Source organism: Pseudorca crassidens, chromosome 17 (assembly GCF_039906515.1).
Source record: "Pseudorca crassidens isolate mPseCra1 chromosome 17, mPseCra1.hap1, whole genome shotgun sequence".
Classification (NCBI taxonomy): domain Eukaryota; kingdom Metazoa; phylum Chordata; class Mammalia; order Artiodactyla; family Delphinidae; genus Pseudorca; species Pseudorca crassidens.
In genome coordinates, this window is record NC_090312.1 from 86,094,089 (window position 1) to 86,116,671 (window position 22,583).

The window sequence follows — 22,583 nt, forward strand, 5'->3', positions numbered from 1 at the left end:
GGGTTAGGGTTAGGGGACGGGGACGGTTTAGGGTCCAGGTGAGGGTACGACAACGCTTTAGGGGGAGCGTACGTGTGAGGGCGCGGGTTAGTGTCAGCGTACGGGTTAGGATTAGGGGACGGGTAAGGGTCAGGCTTCGGGGAAGGGTTAGGGTTAGGGTTCGGGCTAGGGTTAGGTTTAGGGGACGGGGACAATTTAGGGTCCAGGTGAGTGTAGGACAACGCTTTAGGGGGAGCGTACGTGTGAGGGCGCGGGTTAGTGTCAGCGTACGGGTTAGGATTAGGGGACGGGTGAGGGTCAGGCTTCGGGGAAGGGTTAGGGTTAGGGTTCGGGCTAGGGTTAGGGTTAGGGGACGGGGACGGTTTAGGGTCCAGGTGAGGGTACGACAACGCTTTAGGGGGAGCGTACGTGTGAGGGCGCGGGTTAGTGTCAGCGTACGGGTTAGGATTAGGGGACGGGTGAGGGTCAGGCATCGGGGAAGGGTTAGGGTTAGGGTTCGGGCTAGGGTTAGGGTTAGGGGACGGGGACGGTTTAGGGTCCAGGTGAGGGTACGACAACGCTTTAGGGGGAGCGTACGTGTGAGGGCGCGGGTTAGTGTCAGCGTACGGGTTAGGATTAGGGGACGGGTGAGGGTCAGGCTTCGGGGAAGGGTTAGGGTTAGGGTTCGGGCTAGGGTTAGGGTTAGGGGACGGGGACGGTTTAGGGTCCAGGTGAGGGTACGACAACGCTTTAGGGGGAGCGTACGTGTGAGGGCGCGGGTTAGTGTCAGCGTACGGGTTAGGATTAGGGGACGGGTGAGGGTCAGGCTTCGGGGAAGGGTTAGGGTTAGGGTGCGGGCTAGGGTTAGGGTTAGGGGACGGGGACGGTTTAGGGTCCAGGTGAGGGTACGACAACGCTTTAGGGGGAGCGTAAGTGTGAGGGCGCGGGTTAGTGTCAGCGTACGGGTTAGGATTAGGGGACGGGTGAGGGTCAGGCTTCGGGGAAGGGTTAGGGTTAGGGTTCGGGCTAGGGTTAGGGTTAGGGGACGGGGACGGTTTAGGGTCCAGGTGAGGGTACGACAACGCTTTAGGGGGAGCGTACGTGTGAGGGCGCGGGTTAGTGTCAGCGTACGGGTTAGGATTAGGGGACGGGTGAGGGTCAGGCTTCGGGGAAGGGTTAGGGTTAGGGTTCGGGCTAGGGTTAGGGTTAGGGGACGGGGACGGTTTAGGGTCCAGGTGAGGGTACGACAACGCTTTAGGGGGAGCGTACGTGTGAGGGCGCGGGTTAGTGTCAGCGTACGGGTTAGGATTAGGGGACGGGTGAGGGTCAGGCTTCGGGGAAGGTTTAGGGTTAGGGTTCGGGCTAGGGTTAGGGTTAGGGGACGGGGACGGTTTAGGGTCCAGGTGAGGGTACGACAACGCTTTAGGGGGAGCGTACGTGTGAGGGCGCGGGTTAGTGTCAGCGTACGGGTTAGGATTAGGGGACGGGTGAGGGTCAGGCTTCGGGGAAGTGTTAGGGTTAGGGTTCGGGCTAGGGTTAGGGTTAGGGGACGGGGACGGTTTAGGGTCCAGGTGAGGGTACGACAACGCTTTAGGGGGAGCGTACGTGTGAGGGCGCGGGTTAGTGTCAGCCTACGGGTTAGGATTAGGGGACGGGTGAGGGTCAGGCTTCGGGGAAGGGTTAGGGTTAGGGTTCGGGCTAGGGTTAGGTTTAGGGGACGGGAACAATTTAGGGTCTAGGTGAGTGTAGGACAACGCTTTAGGGGGAGCGTACGTGTGAGGGCGCGGGTTAGTGTCAGCGTAAGGGTTAGGATTAGGGGACGGGTGAGGGTCAGGCTTCGGGGAAGGGTTAGGGTTAGGGTTCGGGCTAGGGTTAGGGTTAGGGGACGGGGACGGTTTAGGGTCCAGGTGAGGGTACGACAACGCTTTAGGGGGAGCGTACGTGTGAGGGCGCGGGTTAGTGTCAGCGTACGGGTTAGGATTAGGGGACGGGTGAGGGTCAGGCATCGGGGAAGGGTTAGGGTTAGGGTTGGGGCTAGGGTTAGGGTTAGGGGACGGGGACGGTTTAGGGTCCAGGTGAGGGTACGACAACGCTTTAGGGGGAGTGTACGTGTGAGGGCGCGGGTTAGTGTCAGCGTACGGGTTAGGATTAGGGGACGGGTGAGGGTCAGGCTTCGGGATAGGGTTAGGGTTAGGGTTCGGGCTAGGGTTAGGGTTAGGGGACGGGGACGGTTTGGGGTCCAGGTGAGTGTACGAGAACGCTTTAGGGGGAGCGTACGTGTGAGGGCGCGGGTTAGTGTCAGCGTGCGGGTTAGGATTAGGGGACGGGTGAGGGTCAGGCTTCGGGGAAGGGTTAGGGTTAGGGTTCGGGCTAGGGTTAGGGTTAGGGGACGGGGACGGTTTGGGGTCCAGGTGAGGGTACGACAACGCTTTAGGGGGAGCGTACGTGTGAGGGCGCGGGTTAGTGTCAGCGTACGGGTTAGGATTAGGGGACGGGTGAGGGTCAGGCTTCGGGGAAGGGTTAGGGTTAGGGTTCGGGCTAGGGTTAGGGTTAGGGGATGGGGACGGTTTAGGGTCCAGGTGAGGGTACGACAACGCTTTAGTGGGAGCGTACGTGTGAGGGCGCGGGTTAGTGTCAGCGTACGGGTTAGGATTAGGGGACGGGTGAGGGTCAGGCTTCGGGGAAGGGTTAGGGTTAGGGTTCGGGCTAGGGTTAGGGTTAGGGGATGGGGACGGTTTAGGGTCCAGGTGAGGGTACGACAATGCTTTAGGGGGAGCGTACGTGTGAGGGCGCGGGTTAGTGTCAGCGTACGGGTTAGGATTAGGGGACGGGTGAGGGTCAGGCTCGGGGAAGGGTTAGGGTTAGGGTTCGGGCTAGGGTTAGGGTTAGGGGACGGGGACGGTTTAGGGTCCAGGTTAGGGTACGACAACGCTTTAGGGGGAGCGTACGTGTGAGGGCGCGGGTTAGTGTCAGCGTACGGGTTAGGATTAGGGGACGGGTGAGTGTCAGGCTTCGGGGAAGGGTTAGGGTTAGGGTTCGGGCTAGGGTTAGGGTTAGGGGACGGTGACGGTTTAGGGTCCAGGTGAGGGTACGACAACGCTTTAGGGGGAGCGTAAATGTGAGGGCGCGGGTTAGTGTCAGCGTACGGGTTAGGATTAGGGGACGGGTGAGTGTCAGGCTTCGGGGAAGGGTTAGGGTTAGGGTGCGGGCTAGGGTTAGGGTTAGGGGAAGGGGACGGTTTAGGGTCCACGTGAGGGTACGACAACGCTTTAGGGGGAGCGTACGTGTGAGGGCGCGGGTTAGTGTCAGCGTACGGGTTAGGATTAGGGGACGGGTGAGGGTCAGGCTTCGGGGAAGGGTTAGGGTTAGGGTTCGGGCTAGGGTTAGGGTTAGGGGACAGGGACGGTTTAGGGTCCAGGTGAGGGTACGACAACGCTTTAGGGGGAGCGTACGTGTGAGGGCGCGGGTTAGTGTCAGCGTACGGGTTAGGATTAGGGGACGGGTGAGGGTCAGGCTTCGGGGAAGGGTTAGGGTTAGGGTTCGGGCTAGGGTTAGGGTTAGGGGACGGGGACGGTTTAGGGTCCAGGTGAGGGTACGACAACGCTTTAGGGGGAGCGTACGTGTGAGGGCGCGGGTTAGTGTCAGCGTACGGGTTAGGATTAGGGGACGGGTGAGGGTCAGGCTTTGGGCAAGTGTTAGGGTTAGGGTTCGGGCTAGGGTTAGGGTTAGGGGACGGGGACGGTTTAGGGTCCAGGTGAGGGTACGACAACGCTTTAGGGGGAGCGTACGTGTGAGGGCGCGGGTTAGTGTCAGCGTACGGGTTAGGATTAGGGGACGGGTGAGGGTCAGGCTTCGGGGAAGGGTTAGGGTTAGGGTTCGGGCTAGGGTTAGGGTTAGGGGACGGGGACGGTTTAGGGTCCAGGTAAGGGTACGACAACGCGTTAGGGGGAGCGTACGTGTGAGGGCGCGGGTTAGTGTCAGCGTACGGGTTAGGATTAGGGGACGGGTGAGGGTCAGGCTTCGGGGAAGGGTTAGGGTTAGGGTTCGGGCTAGGGTTAGGGTTAGGGGACGGGGACGGTTTAGGGTCCAGGTGAGGGTACGACAACGCTTTAGGGGGAGCGTACGTGTGAGGGCGCGGGTTAGTGTCAGCGTACGGGTTAGGATTAGGGGACGGGTGAGGGTCAGGCTTCGGGGAAGGGTTAGGGTTAGGGTTCGGGCTAGGGTTAGGGTTAGGGGACGGGGACGGTTTAGGGTCCAGGTGAGGGTACGACAACGCTTTAGGGGGAGCGTACGTGTGAGGGCGCGGGTTAGTGTCAGCGTACGGGTTAGGATTAGGGGACGGGTGAGGGTCAGGCTCGGGGAAGGATTAGGGTTAGGGTTCGGGCTAGGGTTAGGGTTAGGGGACGGGGACGGTTTAGGGTCCAGGTTAGGGTACGACAACGCTTTAGGGGGAGCGTACGTGTGAGGGCGCGGGTTAGTGTCAGCGTACGGGTTAGGATTAGGGGACAGGTGAGGGTCAGGCTTCGGGGAAGTGTTAGGGTTAGGGTTCGGGCTAGGGTTAGGGTTAGGGGACGGGGACGGTTTAGGGTCCAGGTGAGGGTACGACAACGCTTTAGGGGGAGCGTACGTGTGAGGGCGCGGGTTAGTGTCAGCGTACGGGTTAGGATTAGGGGACGGGTGAGGGTCAGGCTTCGGGCAAGTGTTAGGGTTAGGGTTCGGGCTAGGGTTAGGGTTAGGGGACGGGGACGGTTTAGGGTCCAGGTGAGGGTACGACAACGCTTTAGGGGGAGCGTACGTGTGAGGGCACGGGTTAGTGTCAGCGTACGGGTTAGGATTAGGGGACGGGTGAGGGTCAGGCTTCGGGGAAGGGTTAGGGTTAGGGTTCGGGCTAGGGTTAGGGTTAGGGGACGGGGACGGTTTAGGGTCCAGGTGAGGGTACGACAACGCTTTAGGGGGAGCGTACGTGTGAGGGCGCGGGTTAGTGTCAGCGTACGGGATAGGATTAGGGGACGGGTGAGGGTCAGGCTTCGGGGAAGGGTTAGGGTTACGGTTCGGGCTAGGGTTAGGGTTAGGGGACGGGGACGGTTTAGGGTCCAGGTGAGGGTACGACAACGCTTTAGGGGGAGCGTACGTGTGAGGGCGCGGGTTAGTGTCAGCGTACGGGTTAGGATTAGGGGACGGGTGAGGGTCAGGCTTCGGGGAAGGGTTAGGGTTAGGGTTCGGGCTAGGGTTAGGGTTAGGGGACGGGGACGGTTTAGGGTCCAGGTGAGGGTACGACAACGCTTTAGGGGGAGCGTACGTGTGAGGGCGCGGGTTAGTGTCAGCGTACGGGTTAGGATTAGGGGACGGGTGAGGGTCAGGCTCGGGGAAGGGTTAGGGTTAGGGTTCGGGCTAGGGTTAGGGTTAGGGGACGGGGACGGTTTAGGGTCCAGGTTAGGGTACGACAACGCTTTAGGGGGAGCGTACGTGTGAGGGCGCGGGTTAGTGTCAGCGTACGGGTTAGGATTAGGGGACGGGTGAGGGTCAGGCTTCGGGGAAGGGTTAGGGTTAGGGTTCGGGCTAGGGTTAGGGTTAGGGGACGGGGACGGTTTAGGGTCCAGGTGAGGGTACGACAACGCTTTAGGGGGAGCGTACGTGTGAGGGCGCGTGTTAGTGTCAGCGTACGGGTTAGGATTAGGGGACGGGTGAGGGTCAGGCTTCGGGGAAGGGTTAGGGTTAGGGTTCGGGCTAGGGTTAGGGTTAAGGGACGGGGACGGTTTAGGGTCCAGGTGAGGGTACGACAACACTTTAGGGGGAGCGTACGTGTGAGGGCGCGGGTTAGTGTCAGCGTACGGGTTAGGATTAGGGGACGGGTGAGGGTCAGGCTTCGGGGAAGCTTTAGGGTTAGGGTTCGGGCTAGGGTTAGGGTTAGGGGACGGGGACGGTTTAGGGTCCAGGTGAGGGTACGACAACGCTTTAGGGGGAGCGTACGTGTGAGGGCGCGGGTTAGTGTCAGCGTACGGGTTAGGATTAGGGGACGGGTGAGGGTCAGGCTTCGGGGAAGTGTTAGGGTTAGGGTTCGGGCTAGGGTTAGGTTTAGGGGACGGGGACAATTTAGGGTCCAGGTGAGTGTAGGACAACGCTTTAGGGGGAGCGTACGTGTGAGGGCGCGGGTTAGTGTCAGCGTACGGGTTAGGATTAGGGGACGGGTGAGGGTCAGGCTTCGGGGAAGGGTTAGGGTTAGGGTTCGGGCTAGGGTTAGGGTTAGGGGACGGGGACGGTTTAGGGTCCAGGTGAGGGTACGACAACGCTTTAGGGGGAGCGTACGTGTGAGGGCGCGGGTTAGTGTCAGCGTACGGGTTAGGATTAGGGGACGGGTGAGGGTCAGGCTTCGGGGAAGGGTTAGGGTTAGGGTTCGGGCTAGGGTTAGGGTTAGGGGACGGGGACGGTTTAGGGTCCAGGTGAGGGTACGACAACGCTTTAGGGGGAGCGTACGTGTGAGGGCGCGGGTTAGTGTCAGCGTACGGGTTAGGATTAGGGGACGGGTGAGGGTCAGGCTCGGGGAAGGATTAGGGTTAGGGTTCGGGCTAGGGTTAGGGTTAGGGGACGGGGACGGTTTAGGGTCCAGGTTAGGGTACGACAACGCTTTAGGGGGAGCGTACGTGTGAGGGCGCGGGTTAGTGTCAGCGTACGGGTTAGGATTAGGGGACAGGTGAGGGTCAGGCTTCGGGGAAGGGTTAGGGTTAGGGTTCGGGCTAGGGTTAGGGTTAGGGGACGGGGACGGTTTAGGGTCCAGTTGAGGGTACGACAACGCTTTAGGGGGAGCGTACGTGTGAGGGCGCGGGTTAGTGTCAGCGTACGGGTTAGGATTAGGGGACGGGTGAGGGTCAGGCTTCGGGCAAGTGTTAGGGTTAGGGTTCGGGCTAGGGTTAGGGTTAGGGGACGGGGACGGTTTAGGGTCCAGGTGAGGGTACGACAACGCTTTAGGGGGAGCGTACGTGTGAGGGCACGGGTTAGTGTCAGCGTACGGGTTAGGATTAGGGGACGGGTGAGGGTCAGGCTTCGGGGAAGGGTTAGGGTTAGGGTTCGGGCTAGGGTTAGGGTTAGGGGACGGGGACGGTTTAGGGTCCAGGTGAGGGTACGACAACGCTTTAGGGGGAGCGTACGTGTGAGGGCGCGGGTTAGTGTCAGCGTACGGGATAGGATTAGGGGACGGGTGAGGGTCAGGCTTCGGGGAAGGGTTAGGGTTACGGTTCGGGCTAGGGTTAGGGTTAGGGGACGGGGACGGTTTAGGGTCCAGGTGAGGGTACGACAACGCTTTAGGGGGAGCGTACGTGTGAGGGCGCGGGTTAGTGTCAGCGTACGGGTTAGGATTAGGGGACGGGTGAGGGTCAGGCTTCGGGGAAGGGTTAGGGTTAGGGTTCGGGCTAGGGTTAGGGTTAGGGGACGGGGACGGTTTAGGGTCCAGGTGAGGGTACGACAACGCTTTAGGGGGAGCGTACGTGTGAGGGCGCGGGTTAGTGTCAGCGTACGGGTTAGGATTAGGGGACGGGTGAGGGTCAGGCTCGGGGAAGGGTTAGGGTTAGGGTTCGGGCTAGGGTTAGGGTTAGGGGACGGGGACGGTTTAGGGTCCAGGTTAGGGTACGACAACGCTTTAGGGGGAGCGTACGTGTGAGGGCGCGGGTTAGTGTCAGCGTACGGGTTAGGATTAGGGGACGGGTGAGGGTCAGGCTTCGGGGAAGGGTTAGGGTTAGGGTTCGGGCTAGGGTTAGGGTTAGGGGACGGGGACGGTTTAGGGTCCAGGTGAGGGTACGACAACGCTTTAGGGGGAGCGTACGTGTGAGGGCGCGGGTTAGTGTCAGCGTACGGGTTAGGATTAGGGGACGGGTGAGGGTCAGGCTTCGGGGAAGGGTTAGGGTTAGGGTTCGGGCTAGGGTTAGGGTTAGGGGACGGGGACGGTTTAGGGTCCAGGTGAGGGTACGACAACGCTTTAGGGGGAGCGTACGTGTGAGGGCGCGTGTTAGTGTCAGCGTACGGGTTAGGATTAGGGGACGGGTGAGGGTCAGGCTTCGGGGAAGGGTTAGGGTTAGGGTTCGGGCTAGGGTTAGGGTTAAGGGACGGGGACGGTTTAGGGTCCAGGTGAGGGTACGACAACACTTTAGGGGGAGCGTACGTGTGAGGGCGCGGGTTAGTGTCAGCGTACGGGTTAGGATTAGGGGACGGGTGAGGGTCAGGCTTCGGGGAAGCTTTAGGGTTAGGGTTCGGGCTAGGGTTAGGGTTAGGGGACGGGGACGGTTTAGGGTCCAGGTGAGGGTACGACAACGCTTTAGGGGGAGCGTACGTGTGAGGGCGCGGGTTAGTGTCAGCGTACGGGTTAGGATTAGGGGACGGGTGAGGGTCAGGCTTCGGGGAAGGGTTAGGGTTAGGGTTCGGGCTAGGGTTAGGGTTAGGGGACGGGGACGGTTTAGGGTCCAGGTGAGGGTACGACAACGCTTTAGGGGGAGCGTACGTGTGAGGGCGCGGGTTAGTGTCAGCGTACGGGTTAGGATTAGGGGACGGGTGAGGGTCAGGCTCGGGGAAGGATTAGGGTTAGGGTTCGGGCTAGGGTTAGGGTTAGGGGACGGGGACGGTTTAGGGTCCAGGTTAGGGTACGACAACGCTTTAGGGGGAGCGTACGTGTGAGGGCGCGGGTTAGTGTCAGCGTACGGGTTAGGATTAGGGGACAGGTGAGGGTCAGGCTTCGGGGAAGGGTTAGGGTTAGGGTTCGGGCTAGGGTTAGGGTTAGGGGACGGGGACGGTTTAGGGTCCAGTTGAGGGTACGACAACGCTTTAGGGGGAGCGTACGTGTGAGGGCGCGGGTTAGTGTCAGCGTACGGGTTAGGATTAGGGGACGGGTGAGGGTCAGGCTTCGGGCAAGTGTTAGGGTTAGGGTTCGGGCTAGGGTTAGGGTTAGGGGACGGGGACGGTTTAGGGTCCAGGTGAGGGTACGACAACGCTTTAGGGGGAGCGTACGTGTGAGGGCACGGGTTAGTGTCAGCGTACGGGTTAGGATTAGGGGACGGGTGAGGGTCAGGCTTCGGGGAAGGGTTAGGGTTAGGGTTCGGGCTAGGGTTAGGGTTAGGGGACGGGGACGGTTTAGGGTCCAGGTGAGGGTACGACAACGCTTTAGGGGGAGCGTACGTGTGAGGGCGCGGGTTAGTGTCAGCGTACGGGATAGGATTAGGGGACGGGTGAGGGTCAGGCTTCGGGGAAGGGTTAGGGTTACGGTTCGGGCTAGGGTTAGGGTTAGGGGACGGGGACGGTTTAGGGTCCAGGTGAGGGTACGACAACGCTTTAGGGGGAGCGTACGTGTGAGGGCGCGGGTTAGTGTCAGCGTACGGGTTAGGATTAGGGGACGGGTGAGGGTCAGGCTTCGGGGAAGGGTTAGGGTTAGGGTTCGGGCTAGGGTTAGGGTTAGGGGACGGGGACGGTTTAGGGTCCAGGTGAGGGTACGACAACGCTTTAGGGGGAGCGTACGTGTGAGGGCGCGGGTTAGTGTCAGCGTACGGGTTAGGATTAGGGGACGGGTGAGGGTCAGGCTCGGGGAAGGGTTAGGGTTAGGGTTCGGGCTAGGGTTAGGGTTAGGGGACGGGGACGGTTTAGGGTCCAGGTTAGGGTACGACAACGCTTTAGGGGGAGCGTACGTGTGAGGGCGCGGGTTAGTGTCAGCGTACGGGTTAGGATTAGGGGACGGGTGAGGGTCAGGCTTCGGGGAAGGGTTAGGGTTAGGGTTCGGGCTAGGGTTAGGGTTAGGGGACGGGGACGGTTTAGGGTCCAGGTGAGGGTACGACAACGCTTTAGGGGGAGCGTACGTGTGAGGGCGCGGGTTAGTGTCAGCGTACGGGTTAGGATTAGGGGACGGGTGAGGGTCAGGCTTCGGGGAAGGGTTAGGGTTAGGGTTCGGGCTAGGGTTAGGGTTAGGGGACGGGGACGGTTTAGGATCCAGGTGAGGGTACGACAACGCTTTAGGGGGAGCGTACGTGTGAGGGCGCGTGTTAGTGTCAGCGTACGGGTTAGGATTAGGGGACGGGTGAGGGTCAGGCTTCGGGGAAGGGTTAGGGTTAGGGTTCGGGCTAGGGTTAGGGTTAAGGGACGGGGACGGTTTAGGGTCCAGGTGAGGGTACGACAACACTTTAGGGGGAGCGTACGTGTGAGGGCGCGGGTTAGTGTCAGCGTACGGGTTAGGATTAGGGGACGGGTGAGGGTCAGGCTCGGGGAAGGATTAGGGTTAGGGTTCGGGCTAGGGTTAGGGTTAGGGGACGGGGACGGTTTAGGGTCCAGGTTAGGGTACGACAACGCTTTAGGGGGAGCGTACGTGTGAGGGCGCGGGTTAGTGTCAGCGTACGGGTTAGGATTAGGGGACAGGTGAGGGTCAGGCTTCGGGGAAGGGTTAGGGTTAGGGTTCGGGCTAGGGTTAGGGTTAGGGGACGGGGACGGTTTAGGGTCCAGGTGAGGGTACGACAACGCTTTAGGGGGAGCGTACGTGTGAGGGCGCGGGTTAGTGTCAGCGTACGGGTTAGGATTAGGGGACGGGTGAGGGTCAGGCTTAGGGCAAGTGTTAGGGTTAGGGTTCGGGCTAGGGTTAGGGTTAGGGGACGGGGACGGTTTAGGGTCCAGGTGAGGGTACGACAACGCTTTAGGGGGAGCGTACGTGTGAGGGCACGGGTTAGTGTCAGCGTACGGGTTAGGATTAGGGGACGGGTGAGGGTCAGGCTTCGGGGAAGGGTTAGGGTTAGGGTTCGGGCTAGGGTTAGGGTTAGGGGACGGGGACGGTTTAGGGTCCAGGTGAGGGTACGACAACGCTTTAGGGGGAGCGTACGTGTGAGGGCGCGGGTTAGTGTCAGCGTACGGGATAGGATTAGGGGACGGGTGAGGGTCAGGCTTCGGGGAAGGGTTAGGGTTAGGGTTCGGGCTAGGGTTAGGGTTAGGGGACGGGGACGGTTTAGGGTCCAGGTGAGGGTACGACAACGCTTTAGGGGGAGCGTACGTGTGAGGGCGCGGGTTAGTGTCAGCGTACGGGTTAGGATTAGGGGACGGGTGAGGGTCAGGCTTCGGGGAAGGGTTAGGGTTAGGGTTCGGGCTAGGGTTAGGGTTAGGGGACGGGGACGGTTTAGGGTCCAGGTGAGGGTACGACAACGCTTTAGGGGGAGCGTACGTGTGAGGGCGCGGGTTAGTGTCAGCGTACGGGTTAGGATTAGGGGACGGGTGAGGGTCAGGCTCGGGGAAGGGTTAGGGTTAGGGTTCGGGCTAGGGTTAGGGTTAGGGGACGGGGACGGTTTAGGGTCCAGGTTAGGGTACGACAACGCTTTAGGGGGAGCGTACGTGTGAGGGCGCGGGTTAGTGTCAGCGTACGGGTTAGGATTAGGGGACGGGTGAGGGTCAGGCTTCGGGGAAGGGTTAGGGTTAGGGTTCGGGCTAGGGTTAGGGTTAGGGGACGGGGACGGTTTAGGGTCCAGGTGAGGGTACGACAACGCTTTAGGGGGAGCGTACGTGTGAGGGCGCGTGTTAGTGTCAGCGTACGGGTTAGGATTAGGGGACGGGTGAGGGTCAGGCTTCGGGGAAGGGTTAGGGTTAGGGTTCGGGCTAGGGTTAGGGTTAAGGGACGGGGACGGTTTAGGGTCCAGGTGAGGGTACGACAACACTTTAGGGGGAGCGTACGTGTGAGGGCGCGGGTTAGTGTCAGCGTACGGGTTAGGATTAGGGGACGGGTGAGGGTCAGGCTTCGGGGAAGCTTTAGGGTTAGGGTTCGGGCTAGGGTTAGGGTTAGGGGACGGGGACGGTTTAGGGTCCAGGTGAGGGTACGACAACGCTTTAGGGGGAGCGTACGTGTGAGGGCGCGGGTTAGTGTCAGCGTACGGGTTAGGATTAGGGGACGGGTGAGGGTCAGGCTTCGGGGAAGTGTTAGGGTTAGGGTTCGGGCTAGGGTTAGGTTTAGGGGACGGGGACAATTTAGGGTCCAGGTGAGTGTAGGACAACGCTTTAGGGGGAGCGTACGTGTGAGGGCGCGGGTTAGTGTCAGCGTACGGGTTAGGATTAGGGGACGGGTGAGGGTCAGGCTTCGGGGAAGGGTTAGGGTTAGGGTTCGGGCTAGGGTTAGGGTTAGGGGACGGGGACGGTTTAGGGTCCAGGTGAGGGTACGACAACGCTTTAGGGGGAGCGTACGTGTGAGGGCGCGGGTTAGTGTCAGCGTACGGGTTAGGATTAGGGGACGGGTGAGGGTCAGGCTTCGGGGAAGGGTTAGGGTTAGGGTTCGGGCTAGGGTTAGGGTTAGGGGACGGGGACGGTTTAGGGTCCAGGTGAGGGTACGACAACGCTTTAGGGGGAGCGTACGTGTGAGGGCGCGGGTTAGTGTCAGCGTACGGGTTAGGATTAGGGGACGGGTGAGGGTCAGGCTCGGGGAAGGATTAGGGTTAGGGTTCGGGCTAGGGTTAGGGTTAGGGGACGGGGACGGTTTAGGGTCCAGGTTAGGGTACGACAACGCTTTAGGGGGAGCGTACGTGTGAGGGCGCGGGTTAGTGTCAGCGTACGGGTTAGGATTAGGGGACAGGTGAGGGTCAGGCTTCGGGGAAGGGTTAGGGTTAGGGTTCGGGCTAGGGTTAGGGTTAGGGGACGGGGACGGTTTAGGGTCCAGTTGAGGGTACGACAACGCTTTAGGGGGAGCGTACGTGTGAGGGCGCGGGTTAGTGTCAGCGTACGGGTTAGGATTAGGGGACGGGTGAGGGTCAGGCTTCGGGCAAGTGTTAGGGTTAGGGTTCGGGCTAGGGTTAGGGTTAGGGGACGGGGACGGTTTAGGGTCCAGGTGAGGGTACGACAACGCTTTAGGGGGAGCGTACGTGTGAGGGCACGGGTTAGTGTCAGCGTACGGGTTAGGATTAGGGGACGGGTGAGGGTCAGGCTTCGGGGAAGGGTTAGGGTTAGGGTTCGGGCTAGGGTTAGGGTTAGGGGACGGGGACGGTTTAGGGTCCAGGTGAGGGTACGACAACGCTTTAGGGGGAGCGTACGTGTGAGGGCGCGGGTTAGTGTCAGCGTACGGGATAGGATTAGGGGACGGGTGAGGGTCAGGCTTCGGGGAAGGGTTAGGGTTACGGTTCGGGCTAGGGTTAGGGTTAGGGGACGGGGACGGTTTAGGGTCCAGGTGAGGGTACGACAACGCTTTAGGGGGAGCGTACGTGTGAGGGCGCGGGTTAGTGTCAGCGTACGGGTTAGGATTAGGGGACGGGTGAGGGTCAGGCTTCGGGGAAGGGTTAGGGTTAGGGTTCGGGCTAGGGTTAGGGTTAGGGGACGGGGACGGTTTAGGGTCCAGGTGAGGGTACGACAACGCTTTAGGGGGAGCGTACGTGTGAGGGCGCGGGTTAGTGTCAGCGTACGGGTTAGGATTAGGGGACGGGTGAGGGTCAGGCTCGGGGAAGGGTTAGGGTTAGGGTTCGGGCTAGGGTTAGGGTTAGGGGACGGGGACGGTTTAGGGTCCAGGTTAGGGTACGACAACGCTTTAGGGGGAGCGTACGTGTGAGGGCGCGGGTTAGTGTCAGCGTACGGGTTAGGATTAGGGGACGGGTGAGGGTCAGGCTTCGGGGAAGGGTTAGGGTTAGGGTTCGGGCTAGGGTTAGGGTTAGGGGACGGGGACGGTTTAGGGTCCAGGTGAGGGTACGACAACGCTTTAGGGGGAGCGTACGTGTGAGGGCGCGGGTTAGTGTCAGCGTACGGGTTAGGATTAGGGGACGGGTGAGGGTCAGGCTTCGGGGAAGGGTTAGGGTTAGGGTTCGGGCTAGGGTTAGGGTTAGGGGACGGGGACGGTTTAGGGTCCAGGTGAGGGTACGACAACGCTTTAGGGGGAGCGTACGTGTGAGGGCGCGTGTTAGTGTCAGCGTACGGGTTAGGATTAGGGGACGGGTGAGGGTCAGGCTTCGGGGAAGGGTTAGGGTTAGGGTTCGGGCTAGGGTTAGGGTTAAGGGACGGGGACGGTTTAGGGTCCAGGTGAGGGTACGACAACACTTTAGGGGGAGCGTACGTGTGAGGGCGCGGGTTAGTGTCAGCGTACGGGTTAGGATTAGGGGACGGGTGAGGGTCAGGCTTCGGGGAAGCTTTAGGGTTAGGGTTCGGGCTAGGGTTAGGGTTAGGGGACGGGGACGGTTTAGGGTCCAGGTGAGGGTACGACAACGCTTTAGGGGGAGCGTACGTGTGAGGGCGCGGGTTAGTGTCAGCGTACGGGTTAGGATTAGGGGACGGGTGAGGGTCAGGCTTCGGGGAAGTGTTAGGGTTAGGGTTCGGGCTAGGGTTAGGTTTAGGGGACGGGGACAATTTAGGGTCCAGGTGAGTGTAGGACAACGCTTTAGGGGGAGCGTACGTGTGAGGGCGCGGGTTAGTGTCAGCGTACGGGTTAGGATTAGGGGACGGGTGAGGGTCAGGCTTCGGGGAAGGGTTAGGGTTAGGGTTCGGGCTAGGGTTAGGGTTAGGGGACGGGGACGGTTTAGGGTCCAGGTGAGGGTACGACAACGCTTTAGGGGGAGCGTACGTGTGAGGGCGCGGGTTAGTGTCAGCGTACGGGTTAGGATTAGGGGACGGGTGAGGGTCAGGCTTCGGGGAAGGGTTAGGGTTAGGGTTCGGGCTAGGGTTAGGGTTAGGGGACGGGGACGGTTTAGGGTCCAGGTGAGGGTACGACAACGCTTTAGGGGGAGCGTACGTGTGAGGGCGCGGGTTAGTGTCAGCGTACGGGTTAGGATTAGGGGACGGGTGAGGGTCAGGCTCGGGGAAGGATTAGGGTTAGGGTTCGGGCTAGGGTTAGGGTTAGGGGACGGGGACGGTTTAGGGTCCAGGTTAGGGTACGACAACGCTTTAGGGGGAGCGTACGTGTGAGGGCGCGGGTTAGTGTCAGCGTACGGGTTAGGATTAGGGGACAGGTGAGGGTCAGGCTTCGGGGAAGGGTTAGGGTTAGGGTTCGGGCTAGGGTTAGGGTTAGGGGACGGGGACGGTTTAGGGTCCAGTTGAGGGTACGACAACGCTTTAGGGGGAGCGTACGTGTGAGGGCGCGGGTTAGTGTCAGCGTACGGGTTAGGATTAGGGGACGGGTGAGGGTCAGGCTTCGGGCAAGTGTTAGGGTTAGGGTTCGGGCTAGGGTTAGGGTTAGGGGACGGGGACGGTTTAGGGTCCAGGTGAGGGTACGACAACGCTTTAGGGGGAGCGTACGTGTGAGGGCACGGGTTAGTGTCAGCGTACGGGTTAGGATTAGGGGACGGGTGAGGGTCAGGCTTCGGGGAAGGGTTAGGGTTAGGGTTCGGGCTAGGGTTAGGGTTAGGGGACGGGGACGGTTTAGGGTCCAGGTGAGGGTACGACAACGCTTTAGGGGGAGCGTACGTGTGAGGGCGCGGGTTAGTGTCAGCGTACGGGATAGGATTAGGGGACGGGTGAGGGTCAGGCTTCGGGGAAGGGTTAGGGTTACGGTTCGGGCTAGGGTTAGGGTTAGGGGACGGGGACGGTTTAGGGTCCAGGTGAGGGTACGACAACGCTTTAGGGGGAGCGTACGTGTGAGGGCGCGGGTTAGTGTCAGCGTACGGGTTAGGATTAGGGGACGGGTGAGGGTCAGGCTTCGGGGAAGGGTTAGGGTTAGGGTTCGGGCTAGGGTTAGGGTTAGGGGACGGGGACGGTTTAGGGTCCAGGTGAGGGTACGACAACGCTTTAGGGGGAGCGTACGTGTGAGGGCGCGGGTTAGTGTCAGCGTACGGGTTAGGATTAGGGGACGGGTGAGGGTCAGGCTCGGGGAAGGGTTAGGGTTAGGGTTCGGGCTAGGGTTAGGGTTAGGGGACGGGGACGGTTTAGGGTCCAGGTTAGGGTACGACAACGCTTTAGGGGGAGCGTACGTGTGAGGGCGCGGGTTAGTGTCAGCGTACGGGTTAGGATTAGGGGACGGGTGAGGGTCAGGCTTCGGGGAAGGGTTAGGGTTAGGGTTCGGGCTAGGGTTAGGGTTAGGGGACGGGGACGGTTTAGGGTCCAGGTGAGGGTACGACAACGCTTTAGGGGGAGCGTACGTGTGAGGGCGCGGGTTAGTGTCAGCGTACGGGTTAGGATTAGGGGACGGGTGAGGGTCAGGCTTTGGGGAAGGGTTAGGGTTAGGGTTCGGGCTAGGGTTAGGGTTAGGGGACGGGGACGGTTTAGGATCCAGGTGAGGGTACGACAACGCTTTAGGGGGAGCGTACGTGTGAGGGCGCGTGTTAGTGTCAGCGTACGGGTTAGGATTAGGGGACGGGTGAGGGTCAGGCTTCGGGGAAGGGTTAGGGTTAGGGTTCGGGCTAGGGTTAGGGTTAAGGGACGGGGACGGTTTAGGGTCCAGGTGAGGGTACGACAACACTTTAGGGGGAGCGTACGTGTGAGGGCGCGGGTTAGTGTCAGCGTACGGGTTAGGATTAGGGGACGGGTGAGGGTCAGGCTTCGGGGAAGCTTTAGGGTTAGGGTTCGGGCTAGGGTTAGGGTTAGGGGACGGGGACGGTTTAGGGTCCAGGTGAGGGTACGACAACGCTTTAGGGGGAGCGTACGTGTGAGGGCGCGGGTTAGTGTCAGCGTACGGGTTAGGATTAGGGGACGGGTGAGGGTCAGGCTTCGGGGAAGTGTTAGGGTTAGGGTTCGGGCTAGGGTTAGGTTTAGGGGACGGGGAAAATTTAGGGTCCAGGTGAGTGTAGGACAACGCTTTAGGGGGAGCGTACGTGTGAGGGCGCGGGTTAGTGTCAGCGTACGGGTTAGGATTAGGGGACGGGTGAGGGTCAGGCTTCGGGGAAGGGTTAGGGTTAGGGTTCGGGCTAGGGTTAGGGTTAGGGGACGGGGACGGTTTAGGGTCGAGGTGAGGGTACGACAACGCTTTAGGGGGAGCGTACGTGTGAGGGCGCGGGTTAGTGTCAGCGTACGGGTTAGGATTAGGGGACGGGTGAGGGTCAGGCTTCGGGGAAGGGTTAGGGTTAGGGTTCGGGCTAGGGTTAGGGTTAGGGGACGGGGACGGTTTGGGGTCCAGGTGAGTGTACGAGAACGCTTTAGGGGGAGCGTACGTAGGAGGGCGCGGGTTAGTGTCAGCGTACGGGTTAGGATTAGGGGACGGGTGAGGGTCAGGCTTCGGGGAAGGGTTAGGGTTAGGGTTCGGGCTAGGGTTAGGGTTAGGGGACGGGGACGGTTTAGGGTCCAGGTGAGGGTACGACAACGCTTTAGGGGGAGCGTACGTGTGAGGGCGCGGGTTAGTGTCAGCGTACGGGTTAGGATTAGGGGACGGGTGAGGGTCAGGCTTCGGGGAAGGGTTAGGGTTAGGGTTCGGGCTAGGGTTAGGGTTAGGGGACGGGGACGGTTTAGGGTCCAGGTGAGGGTACGACAACGCTTTAGGGGGAGCGTACGTGTGAGGGCGCGGGTTAGTGTCAGCGTACGGGTTAGGATTATGGGACGGGTGAGGGTCAGGCTTCGGGGAAGGGTTAGGGTTAGGGTTCGGGCTAGGGTTAGGGTTAGGGGACGGGGACGGTTTAGGGTCCAGGTGAGGGTACGACAACGCTTTAGGGGGAGTGTATGTGTGAGGGCGCGGGTTAGTGTCAGCGTACGGGTTAGGATTAGGGGACGGGTGAGGGTCAGGCTTCGGGGAAGGGTTAGGGTTAGGGTTCGGGCTAGGGTTAGGGTTAGGGGACGGGGACGGTTTGGGGTCCAGGTGAGTGTACGAGAACGCTTTAGGGGGAGCGTACGTGGGAGGGCGCGGGTTAGTGTCAGCGTACGGGTTAGGATTAGGGGACGGGTGAGGGTCAGGCTTCGGGGAAGGGTTAGGGTTAGGGTTCGGGCTAGGGTTAGGGTTAGGGGACGGGGACGGTTTGGGGTCCAGGTGAGGGTACGACAACGCTTTAGGGGGAGCGTACGTGTGAGGGCGCGGGTTAGTGTCAGCGTACGGGTTAGGATTAGGGGACGGGTGAGGGTCAGGCTTCGGGGAAGCTTTAGGGTTAGGGTTCGGGCTAGGGTTAGGGTTAGGGGACGGGGACGGTTTAGGGTCCAGGTGAGGGTACGACAACGCTTTAGGGGGAGCGTACGTGTGAGGGCGCGGGTTAGTGTCAGCGTACGGGTTAGGATTAGGGGACGGGTGAGGGTCAGGCTTCGGGGAAGTGTTAGGGTTAGGGTTCGGGCTAGGGTTAGGTTTAGGGGACGGGGAAAATTTAGGGTCCAGGTGAGTGTAGGACAACGCTTTAGGGGGAGCGTACGTGTGAGGGCGCGGGTTAGTGTCAGCGTACGGGTTAGGATTAGGGGACGGGTGAGGGTCAGGCTTCGGGGAAGGGTTAGGGTTAGGGTTCGGGCTAGGGTTAGGGTTAGGGGACGGGGACGGTTTAGGGTCCAGGTGAGGGTACGACAACGCTTTAGGGGGAGCGTACGTGTGAGGGCACGGGTTAGTGTCAGCGTACGGGTTAGGATTAGGGGACGGGTGAGGGTCAGGCTTCGGGGAAGGGTTAGGGTTAGGGTTCGGGCTAGGGTTAGGGTTAGGGGTCGGGGACGGTTTGGGGTCCAGGTGAGTGTACGAGAACGCTTTAGGGGGAGCGTACGTAGGAGGGCGCGGGTTAGTGTCAGCGTACGGGTTAGGATTAGGGGACGGGTGAGGGTCAGGCTTCGGGGAAGGGTTAGGGTTAGGGTTCGGGCTAGGGTTAGGGTTAGGGGACGGGGACGGTTTAGGGTCCAGGTGAGGGTACGACAACGCTTTAGGGGGAGCGTACGTGTGAGGGCGCGGGTTAGTGTCAGCGTACGGGTTAGGATTAGGGGACGGGTGAGGGTCAGGCTTCGGGGAAGGGTTAGGGTTAGGGTTCGGGCTAGGGTTAGGGTTAGGGGACGGGGACGGTTTAGGGTCCAGGTGAGGGTACGACAACGCTTTAGGGGGAGCGTACGTGTGAGGGCGCGGGTTAGTGTCAGCGTACGGGTTAGGATTATGGGACGGGTGAGGGTCAGGCTTCGGGGAAGGGTTAGGGTTAGGGTTCGGGCTAGGGTTAGGGTTAGGGGACGGGGACGGTTTAGGGTCCAGGTGAGGGTACGACAACGCTTTAGGGGGAGTGTATGTGTGAGGGCGCGGGTTAGTGTCAGCGTACGGGTTAGGATTAGGGGACGGGTGAGGGTCAGGCTTCGGGGAAGGGTTAGGGTTAGGGTTCGGGCTAGGGTTAGGGTTAGGGGACGGGGACGGTTTGGGGTCCAGGTGAGTGTACGAGAACGCTTTAGGGGGAGCGTACGTGGGAGGGCGCGGGTTAGTGTCAGCGTACGGGTTAGGATTAGGGGACGGGTGAGGGTCAGGCTTCGGGGAAGGGTTAGGGTTAGGGTTCGGGCTAGGGTTAGGGTTAGGGGACGGGGACGGTTTGGGGTCCAGGTGAGGGTACGACAACGCTTTAGGGGGAGCGTACGTGTGAGGGCGCGGGTTAGTGTCAGCGTACGGGTTAGGATTAGGGGACGGGTGAGGGTCAGGCTTCGGGGAAGGGTTAGGGTTAGGGTTCGGGCTAGGGTTAGGGTTAGGGGACGGGGACGGTTTAGGGTCCAGGTGAGGGTACGACAACGCTTTAGGGGGAGCGTACGTGTGAGGGCGCGGGTTAGTGTCAGCGTACGGGTTAGGATTAGGGGACGGGTGAGGGTCAGGCTTCGGGGAAGTGTTAGGGTTAGGGTTCGGGCTAGGGTTAGGGTTAGGGGACGGGGACGGTTTAGGGTCCAGGTGAGGGTACGACAACGCTTTAGGGGGAGCGTACGTGTGAGGGCGCGGGTTAGTGTCAGCGTACGGGTTAGGATTAGGGGACGGGTGAGGGTCAGGCTTCGGGGAAGGGTTAGGGTTAGGGTTCGGGCTAGGGTTAGGTTTAGGGGACGGGGACAATTTAGGGTCTAGGTGAGTGTAGGACAACGCTTTAGGGGGAGCGTACGTGTGAGGGCGCGGGTTAGTGTCAGCGTACGGGTTAGGATTAGGGGACGGGTGAGGGTCAGGCTTCGGGGAAGGGTTAGGGTTAGGGTTCGGGCTAGGGTTAGGGTTAGGGGACGGGGACGGTTTAGGGTCCAGGTGAGGGTACGACAACGCTTTAGGGGGAGCGTACGTGTGAGGGCGCGGGTTAGTGTCAGCGTACGGGTTAGGATTAGGGGACGGGTGAGGGTCAGGCTTCGGGGAAGGGTTAGGGTTAGGGTTCGGGCTAGGGTTAGGGTTAGGGGACGGGGACGGTTTAGGGTCCAGGTGAGGGTACGACAACGCTTTAGGGGGAGCGTACGTGTGAGGGCGCGGGTTAGTGTCAGCGTACGGGTTAGGATTAGGGGACGGGTGAGGGTCAGGCTTCGGGGAAGGGTTAGGGTTAGTGTTCGGGCTAGGGTTAGGGTTAGGGGACGGGGAAGGTTTAGGGTCCAGGTGAGGGTACGACAACGCTTTAGCGGGAGCGTACGTGTGAGGGCGCGGGTTAGTGTCAGCGTACGGGTTAGGATTAGGGGACGGGTGAGGGTCAGGCTTCGGGGAAGGGTTAGGGTTAGGGTGCGGGCTAGGGTTAGGGTTAGGGGATGGGGACGGTTTAGGGTCCAGGTGAGGGTACGACAACGCTTTAGGGGGAGCGTACGTGTGAGGGCGCGGGTTAGTGTCAGCGTACGGGTTAGGATTAGGGGACGGGTGAGGGTCAGGCTTCGGGGAAGCTTTAGGGTTAGGGTTCGGGCTAGGGTTAGGGTTAGGGGACGGGGACGGTTTAGGGTCCAGGTGAGGGTACGACAACGCTTTAGGGGGAGCGTACGTGTGAGGGCGCTGGTTAGTGTCAGCGTACGGGTTAGGATTAGGGGACGGGTGAGGGTCAGGCTTCGGGGAAGGGTTAGGGTTAGGGTTCGGGCTAGGGTTAGGGTTAGGGGACGGGGACGGTTTAGGGTCCAGGTGAGGGTACGACAACGCTTTAGGGGGAGCGTACGTGTGAGGGCGCGGGTTAGTGTCAGCGTACGGGTTAGGATTAGGGGACGGGTGAGGGTCAGGCATCGGGGAAGGGTTAGGGTTAGGGTTCGGGCTAGGGTTAGGGTTAGGGGACGGGGACGGTTTAGGGTCCAGGTGAGGGTACGACAACGCTTTAGGGGGAGCGTACGTGTGAGGGCGTGGGTTAGTGTCAGCGTACGGGTTAGGATTAGGGGACGGGTGAGGGTCAGGCTTCGGGGAAGGGTTAGGGTTAGGGTTCCGGCTAGGGTTAGGGTTAGGGGACGGGGACGGTTTAGGGTCCAGGTGAGGGTACGACAACGCTTTAGGGGGAGCGTACGTGTGAGGGCGCGGGTTAGTGTCAGCGTACGGGTTAGGATTAGGGGACGGGTGAGGGTCAGGCTTCGGGGAAGGGTTAGGGTTAGGGTTCGGGCTAGGGTTAGGGTTAGGGGACGGGGAAGGTTTAGGGTCCAGGTGAGGGTACGACAACGCTTTAGGGGGAGCGTACGTGTGAGGGCGCGGGTTAGTGTCAGCGTACGGGTTAGGATTAGGGGACGGGTGAGGGTTAGGCTTCGGGGAAGGGTTAGGGTTAGGGTTCGGGCTAGGGTTAGGGTTAGGGGACGGGGACGGTTTAAGGTCCAGGTGAGGGTACGACAACGCATTAGGGGGAGCGTACGTGTGAGGGCGCGGGTTAGTGTCAGCGTACGGGTTAGGATTAGGGGACGGGTGAGGGTCAGGCTTTGGGGAAGGGTTAGGGTTAGGGTTCGGGCTAGGGTTAGGGTTAGGGGACGGGGACGGTTTGGGGTCCAGGTGAGTGTACGAGAACGCTTTAGGGGGAGCGTACGTGTGAGGGCGCGGGTTAGTGTCAGCGTACGGGTTAGGATTAGGGGACGGGTGAGGGTCAGGCTTCGGGGAAGGGTTAGGGTTAGGGTTCGGGCTAGGGTTAGGGTTAGGGGACGGGGACGGTTTGGGGTCCAGGTGAGGGTACGACAACGCTTTAGGGGGAGCTTACGTGTGAGGGCGCGGGTTAGTGTCAGCGTATGGGTTAGGATTAGGGGACGGGTGAGGGTCAGGCTTCGGGGAAGGGTTAGGGTTAGGGTTCGGGCTAGGGTTAGGGTTAGGGGACGGGGACGGTTTAGGGTCCAGGTGAGGGTACGACAACGCTTTAGGGGGAGCGTACGTGTGAGGGCGCGGGTTAGTGTCAGCGTACGGGTTAGGATTAGGGGACGGGTGAGGGTCAGGCTTCGGGGAAGGGTTAGGGTTAGGGTTCGGGCTAGGGTTAGGGTTAGGGGACGGGGACGGTTTAGGGTCCAGGTGAGGGTACGACAACGCTTTAGGGGGAGCGTACGTGTGAGGGCGCGGGTTAGTGTCAGCGTACGGGTTAGGATTAGGGGACGGGTGAGGGTCAGGCTTCGGGGAAGGGTTAGGGTTAGGGTTCGGGCTAGGGTTAGGGTTAGGGGACGGGGACGGTTTAGGGTCCAGGTGAGGGTACGACAACGCTTTAGGGGGAGCGTACGTGTGAGGGCGCGGGTTAGTGTCAGCGTACGGGTTAGGATTAGGGGACGGGTGAGGGTCAGGCTTCGGGGAAGGGTTAGGGTTAGGGTTCGGGCTAGGGTTAGGGTTAGGGGACGGGGACGGTTTAGGGTCCAGGTGAGGGTACGACAACGCTTTAGGGGGAGCGTACGTGTGAGGGCGC